Source organism: Pseudophryne corroboree, chromosome 7 (assembly GCF_028390025.1).
Source record: "Pseudophryne corroboree isolate aPseCor3 chromosome 7, aPseCor3.hap2, whole genome shotgun sequence".
In the NCBI taxonomy this organism is placed as follows: domain Eukaryota; kingdom Metazoa; phylum Chordata; class Amphibia; order Anura; family Myobatrachidae; genus Pseudophryne; species Pseudophryne corroboree.
Window position 1 is genome coordinate 424,041,358 of NC_086450.1, and position 8,126 is coordinate 424,049,483.

Genomic DNA, 8,126 nt, shown 5'->3' on the forward strand with positions numbered 1-8,126 from the left:
GAAAGTTCCGAAAGCAACGGAGGAATGGATACATTTCTGAATGAAAATGATATCCAAGGTTATAATATTTAAAATATCAATGTGGTTAATCCGGGGGTAACATGAGTTAGAGTAGCTAACTAGTCATAAAACATTATTCAGCGGGTATGTAGAATCATCACAACTTAATACAGGTTGAACACGATGGGCAATTTGCCTCTATTCAACCTCAATTACTATGTTACTAATTATGCCCCTTACATTATTTGTCATTTTTCCTCCTTATAGTAATGCCCAGTATACATTATGCCACATACTGCAATGGCCCTTAGACATTATGCCACACACAATAATGCCCATTACATAATATGCCACACACCATAATGCTCCTGACACATTATGCCACACACCATAATGCCTGGGACACATTATGCCACGCATCACAATACCCATTATACATTATGCTACACAGTGCAATGCCCCTGAGACATTATAAACCACATACCACAATGCCTGTGATATAGTACACCACACACCGTAATGCCTGTGACACATTATCACACACACCGAAATGTCCGTGATATATTATGCCACACACCGCAATGCCCATTACATGTTAAGTCCTACAGTAAGGCTTCTAATTACTTTTAAATTACCTGCTCGTTGCCAGGGGTTTCATGCTCTTGGTTCCATGCACGGTGCCAGGGGTTTTCATGCTCAGGGTGTCATGCTCATTGCCAGGGGTTTCATGTGCTAGATGTTATGCTTGTTGCCAGGGGTATAATGTGCTGAGTGTCAAGCTCATTGCCAGCAGGTAATATTCGTTGCAGGGGCTTCATGCACTCGGTGTCATGCTCGTTGCTAGGGCGTAATGCTTGTTGCCAGGGATTTTATGAGCTGGGTGTTGTGCTTGTTACCAGGGGGTAATGCTTGTTGCTAGGGCTGTGCTCCCAGTGCCACATATGCCCCCAGTGCCAGATATTTCCCCACAGTGCCAGATAAAAATATACCCTCATAGTGCCAGAAACACATATGCCCCTAGTGACACATATGCCCCCACAGTACCAGATACACATGTGCCCCCAGTGCCAGAGACACATATGCCCCAGTGCCCCATATGCCCCCCAGTGCCAGCTATACATATGCCCCCAGTGCCAAATATGCTCCCCTAGTGCCAGGTACGCACCCACCCCCAGCTGCTGTGCGGGAAGGAGGGTACAGTCTGTGAGTCCGGTAAGTAGCCGGAGGGCGCAGCGCGCGCCTCTCCTGTGCCCATCCTGGGTCTCCACTGCGTGTCTGTCAAATGAAGTGCCAGTTCGTGAGCCAATCAGAGCTCGCGGACCGGCAGCTGCGGCTCCTGATTGGCTGCCAGTCCGCGAGCTGTGATTGGCTCAGGAACTGGCACTTCATTTGACAGACACACTGCCGCCGCCACCGGAGACCCAGAAGGGACACAGGCAGGGGTGGATTGGGAACAAGACGTGTGACACTGAGGTACAATTATTGTGATAGTAGAAATGAATGGAAAATCTACAGTTGAGTAAGATGTGCAGGTAAGGATTTGTGGTATTACCTTTAGTTTCACTTCACAGTTCTCCAATCACTTTCATTCTTCATAGAGAGGTGAGTATAGGAGTCTCAATTGAATAAATGTAGAAACAATGTATACTTTCCATGCTAATTTATTAAAGAACACTTTTCAACAATGAATTTGGTGATCAGTCAATAATGATCATCTCAATAAGAACAGAAAATGTTCATACATAAAAGCTCACAGTTAATGAACTCATGCAATACCCCCAACCCTATAGTGTAGCACAAAAGAAGAGCCAATGACACCCACCAAAACTAGTCCATCTCTGCCGGTGCAACATTCAAGTTATGCATGCACATTAACTGTACACAGACATAACCAAATTCACTTTAGTAATAGTGTCACTAAGCACATTTACATTAGCATAACACTATACTTTAACCTTACTATTCTGTACTATTACTTATTAGAGTTATACCTCAAATTAAGTAGCAATTCAATTTAATTGAGCTCTCGGTGGTGCACATTCAAAACTTTTAACAAGAAAAGTATGCTGTCTATGCTAGTGGAATTAGCAGTTAACTTGCTCCAATCAGTTTAATCCAATTGCCAGCAATGGTGGTCATTTCGCGTTGTTCGCTCGCAAGCTGCATTTAGCAGCTTTGCACACGCTAAGCCGCCGCCTACTGGGAGTGAATCTTAGCTTCTCAAAATTGTGAACGACGGATTCGCAATATTGCGATTAGACCTCTCTTAGCAGTTTCTCAGTAGCTCGTGACTTACTCTGCCATTGCGATCAGTTCAGTCAGTTTCGTTCCTGGTTTGACGTCACAAACACACCCAGCGTTCGCTCAGGCACTCCCCCGTTTCTCCAGCCACTCCCGCGTTTTTCCCAGAAACGGTAGCTTCACACACACCCATAAAACGTCCAGTTTCCGCCCAGAAACACCCACTTCCTGTCAATCACATTACGATCACCAGAGCGAAGAAAATTCCTCATAATGCCGTGAGTAAAATACTTAACTGCATAGCAAATTTACTTGGCGCAGTCGCACTGCGGACATTGCGCATGCACGTTAGCGACTAATCGCTCCGTTGCGATAAAAAAATAACGAGCGAACAACTCGGAATGACCACCAATGTGTGTAGATGCTCACTCAATACAGTTGCCAAAGTTAGCTGAATAACAATCTCTGCTGAGGTCTATTTGTAATCCCTCCATAGTTAGGAATTGCTTTCCATTCCACTCCTAACTGCAATCAAAGTTAATATTTTAGTAGTTATTGTATCCTTTTACTGACTGTTCTCTTAGGCAAATAAGTAGGTAAGCGATTAAAGTAGAGAGTCCCTGGCTGTCAGAAATAATATCCAATTAGTGATGTGCACCGGACATTTTTCGGGTTTTGTGTTTTGGTTTTGGATTCGGTTCCGCGGCCGTGTTTTGGATTCGGACGCGTTTTGGCAAAACCTCACCCAAATTTTTTTGTCGGATTCGGGTGTGTTTTGGATTCGGGTGTTTTTTTCAAAAAACCCTAAAAAACAGCTTAAATCATAGAATTTGGGGGTCATTTTGATCCCATAGTATTATTAACCTCAATAACCATAATTTCCACTCATTTCCAGTCTATTCTGAACACCTCACACCTTACAATATTATTTTTAGTCCTAAAATTTGCACCGAGGTCGCTGGATGGCTAAGCTAAGCGACACAAGTGGCCGACACAAACACCTGGCCCATCTAGGAGTGGCACTGCAGTGTCAGACAGGATGGCACTTCAAAAAAATAGTCCCCAAACAGCACATGATGCAAAGAAAAAAAGAGGTGCACCAAGGTCGCTGTGTGACTAAGCTAAGCGACACAAGTGGCCGACACAAACACCTGGCCCATCTAGGAGTGGCACTGCAGTGTCAGACAGGATGGCACTTCAAAAAAATAATCCCCAAACAGCACATGATGCAAAGAAAAAAAGAGGCGCACCAAGGTCGCTGTGTGACTAAGCTAAGCGACACAAGTGGCCGACACAAACACCTGGCCCATCTAGGAGTGGCACTGCAGTGTCAGACAGGATGGCACTTAAAAAAAAATGTCCCCAAACAGTACATGATGCAAAGAAAAAAAGAGGCGCACCAAGGTCGCTGTGTGACTAAGATAAGCAACACAAGCGGCCGACACAAACACTTGGCCCATCTAGGAGTGGCACTGCAGTGTCAGCAAACTGTGCCACTGTGTCAGCAAACTGCAAAACTAAAATGCACCACAGGTATAGAATGTAGATGGACAGTATACTTGACGACACAGAGGTAGGTACAGCAGTGGCCTTCCGTACCGTACTGCTATATATTATATACTGGTGGTCACTGTGTCAGCAAACTGCAAAGCTAAAATGCACCACAGGTATAGAATGTAGATGGATAGTATACTTGACGACACAGAGGTAGGTACAGCAGTGGCCTTCCGTACCGTACTGCTATATATACTGGTGGTCACTGTGTCAGCAAACTGCAAAACTAAAATGCACCACAGGTATAGAATGTAGATGGATAGTATACTTAATGATGACACAGAGGTAGATGCAGCAGTGGCCTTCTGTACCGTACTGCTATATATACTGGTGGTCACTGTGTCAGCAAACTGCAAAAATAAATGCACCACAGGTATAGAATGTAGATGGATAGTATACTTAATGACGACACAGAGGTAGGTACAGCAGTGGCCTTCCGTACCGTACTGCTATATATACTGGTGGTCACTGTGTCAGCAAACTGCAAAACTAAAATGCACCACAGGTATAGAATAATGTAGATGGATAGTATACTTAATGACGACATAGAGGTAGGTACAGCAGTGGCCTTCCGTACCGTACTGCTATATATTATATACTGGTGGTCACTGGTCAGCAAAACTCTGCACTGTACTCCTTCTATATAATATTAATTATACTGGTGGTCCCCAGTCCCCACAATAAAGCAGCACACTGAGCACTGTACTCCTGCTATATAATACAGATGCTCCCCAGTCCCCACAATTAAGCAGTGTGAGCACAGATATATATGCAGCACACTGAGCATAGATATGGAGCGTTTTTTTTCAGGCAGAGAACGGATAACTGGTGGTCACTGATCAGCAAAACTCTGCACTGTACTCCTCCTAACAGCTGCTCCCCAGTCCTCCCCACAATTAAGCAATAATGCATCAAGTTTAACAATAAACGGAGAGGACGCCAGCCACGTCCTCTTCCTATCATCTCCAATGCACGAGTGAAAATGGCGGCGACGCGCGGCTCCTTATATAGAATCCGAATCTCGCGAGAATACGACAGCGGGATGATGACGTTCGTGCGAGCTCGGGTTAACCGAGCAAGGCGGGAAGGTTCGAACCTGCCTCGGACCCGTGTAAAAAGGGTGAAGTTCGGGGGGGTTCGGATTCCGACGAACCGAACCCGCTCATCACTAATATCCATTAGTACTGACTGATGACAGGATGGTTAGATGTTTGTAGGCAGAAATACGTTTAATGCAGGCTTAGTCTCTTAATAATGCCTCTGTAGAGCCTGACTGATTAAGCTGTATTCTTACTGTAAGTATATGCTGAAGACAGGGTAGTGCTTTCCTACACTTTATTTTACAGATAGTAATATTTACTGAAATAAGGATGTTTTTGGCAAATATGCTTATGTTATTAATGAATTACTTTGAAAGGATCACTCTCCTCAATTACAGACTGCATGGTACTGAGGTGTGCGGTGCAGTGCTTAATGGCAATATCTCTTGTGAATCTTTCAAGTGTTATAAGTCCTCCATCACCTTATAAGACAACTCCTGCTTCACCTCAGTCTGTATTGCTCATGCACCAGATGCCGGGACTTCAGGGGAATGTTCTGCCTGCTTCTGTCACTCGCAGCCAGGCTGCTCCCCTGGCCTTGCCTTATCTGAGGTAGCTGGTAATTCAATTTTATTATACTTTTCAAGGGATTTATGGGACAGAATAGGAGCCTGTCAGCACTGCTCTGACACCCAGCGCAGCTCCTTCCCTTTCCACCCTTACCTCAGACCTCCCCTGGACCAACTGCCACTGTCTTCAAACTGTCTCCTCCCAGACCACCTGACTCTGGTCATGTGACTTTTTCAGCAATTGCTGTGGGTACTTGAAGTTATACAATACTGTATACTGTATATAGATATATTGACTGCTCTTTTTGGTGGGTATCACAGAAGCGGCCCTGGAAAAATTTGTACTAGTGGCCCCACATGGGCAGCACCAGAGGTGTCAGGTCTAGCCATGGGCCATGACAGCAGCACCCTTACCCCCAAGACTTTCCAGATAGTGGGCATGTCCAGCATCAAGGGGGAAGTTAAAAAGAAATAAGATTAAATATTATGAGCACATTATATGATACACCTTCAGAATTTAGGAAACTATATAATTCTTTAGAAATATATATTTTCTTGCTTATTACACCAACCGTATCCCAATCACTATTCACTCAATCTTATATATCAGCCAAGCAGGCAGACAGAGCATACACTAGATCATCTGCAATCACAGGCTAAGTGGCTAAGTCATTTTCATATATGCAAATTGTTTGGCATCTTATTCATTATGTCTATAAATAGGACCACATGTCCTCAAACAAAACAGGCCCCATGGGTGCGTCGGCCCACCGGGGATCTCCCTGTAAGCCCTATGGCTAATCCACCTCTGGACACAGGAGAGGCATGTGCTCCTTCCTGAACTCACAGCAGCAATCAGTGGCTGCGCCCCCGAAGCCCTGCGCCTCCAAGCCTCTGCAGTGGCTCCATGGGTGGGAGTTACACCACTGGCCTCTACCCACCTGTTCACAAGACTTTTGGATATGGGAGAGTCACCTGTACTGATATCTAGGTCTCAATTCTTTACTGCAATTAATTTACTATATTTTCTATCTACAAATACTTATACATGTTTACATTAAATAATTTGACATTTGTATAAAGTAACACAATAAACTGCGTACACAGGTGATAAGCTGGGTACACACTGGCTGATATATCATGTGTGCATCAGTAGATGTGTACCAGCGATGTGTCTGTGAACGGCGTCATTCCCAGACATATTGCGTCGGCCCTGCAGCACAGCCAATGTCCGATATACGTATCTGATAAAATGTCAGTGCATCGTGCTATGTGTGCATGCGGTCAGCTGACCACCCATACACTTGCTGCAGAGGCTGTCGGTGACTGACATCACAAGTGGGCGGGCACATGTAAATGCCTACCCAGTTGTGACATCAGACATGACACATTGGGCACTTACCAATCATCATATAGGAAGACGGTCGTCCTAGTGTGTATCCAGCGTTATTAGTCACATCTTGTCTGACTGTTGGATATTTTATATGGCATTGCAGAGCACTAAATCTATATAGTAATGTCCTTATATAAGAGCAAGTAGTAACATTTACACATGTGTAGTAGTGGAGTGTAAGTTCTGTTACTAGACTTGTTCTGTAGAAGACTGGGCATACTGGCCACACATGTAGGTGTTATTGGGTAACTATGTTGTAGTGTGTATCATTCCTTATATTGTTCCTATGAAAATCTATAATCTCTATGGTGTAAACAGTGCGGTGCTAGGGTGTTCCGCGCCCCCCAACAAAATATAAATTTGCGCCCTTCCATAATTTACAGAGGGCAGTGTGCATCAGAAAAAAGGGTGTGATCTAACTAGGAAGGGGTGTGGTAACACAATAGTACCCCCATTTCAAATTATGCCACAGAGCAGCACAATCTTATTCACATTACACAGCAAGTAGCAGTGCCGCTTATACACATAATGGCCAGAGTAGTAGTGCCACTAATACACATAATATCCACAGTGTAGTAGTGTCACTTATACACATAATGCCCCCAGCAGTAGTGCCCATGATAAACATAACGCACCCGGTAGTAGCGCTGCTTATATATTACATCCCCAGTAGTAGCGCCGCTCATACATACATTTTTACCTTATTTGCCATGGAAATGCTTCAGGTGCTCCATTCCCACTGGCAGCTTCTAATCATATATGACAACCCTAATTAAAGTATAGTGCGCTACTGTGCAGATTTCATGTTGCTATGCCTTCTCATGCGTCTGACCCTGTTTTCTTTTGAGTTAATTAAAATAAAAATATTTTTTTTAATGTTTGTGCAACATGGAGAAGCTTGTAGCTAGGGGAGTGTTGAAAGTGGAGTGCGCTATTGTGCAGACTGCATTTTGCTATTCCTTAGGGAAGCTTCATTCCCTGTACCAAGGTGGCTACCGAGCAGGGGTTAAAGTGAGCCAGAACGGGGCGGAACTGCATGCCCAGCTCTCTCTCCACAGCGGCAGCTGGAGGCAGGAGCTCAGTATTGGGCTCCGGCTTCCGGCGCCGTCACTGTGCGCTATGGGAGAGACGTCATGACGTCTCTCCCATAGTGCCAAGGAGCGGATGCCCAGAGGACTGCAGCGGCCAGACACGGGAGAGCGGCTTGGTGAGTATTGGGATTTTTGTTCTTGTTTTTTCCTTTCTGTAGCGGTGCATCTACTGAGGGGCATCTACTGGGGGCAATTTACTGGGGGGCATTACTACTGAGGGGCATCTACTGGGGGCAAA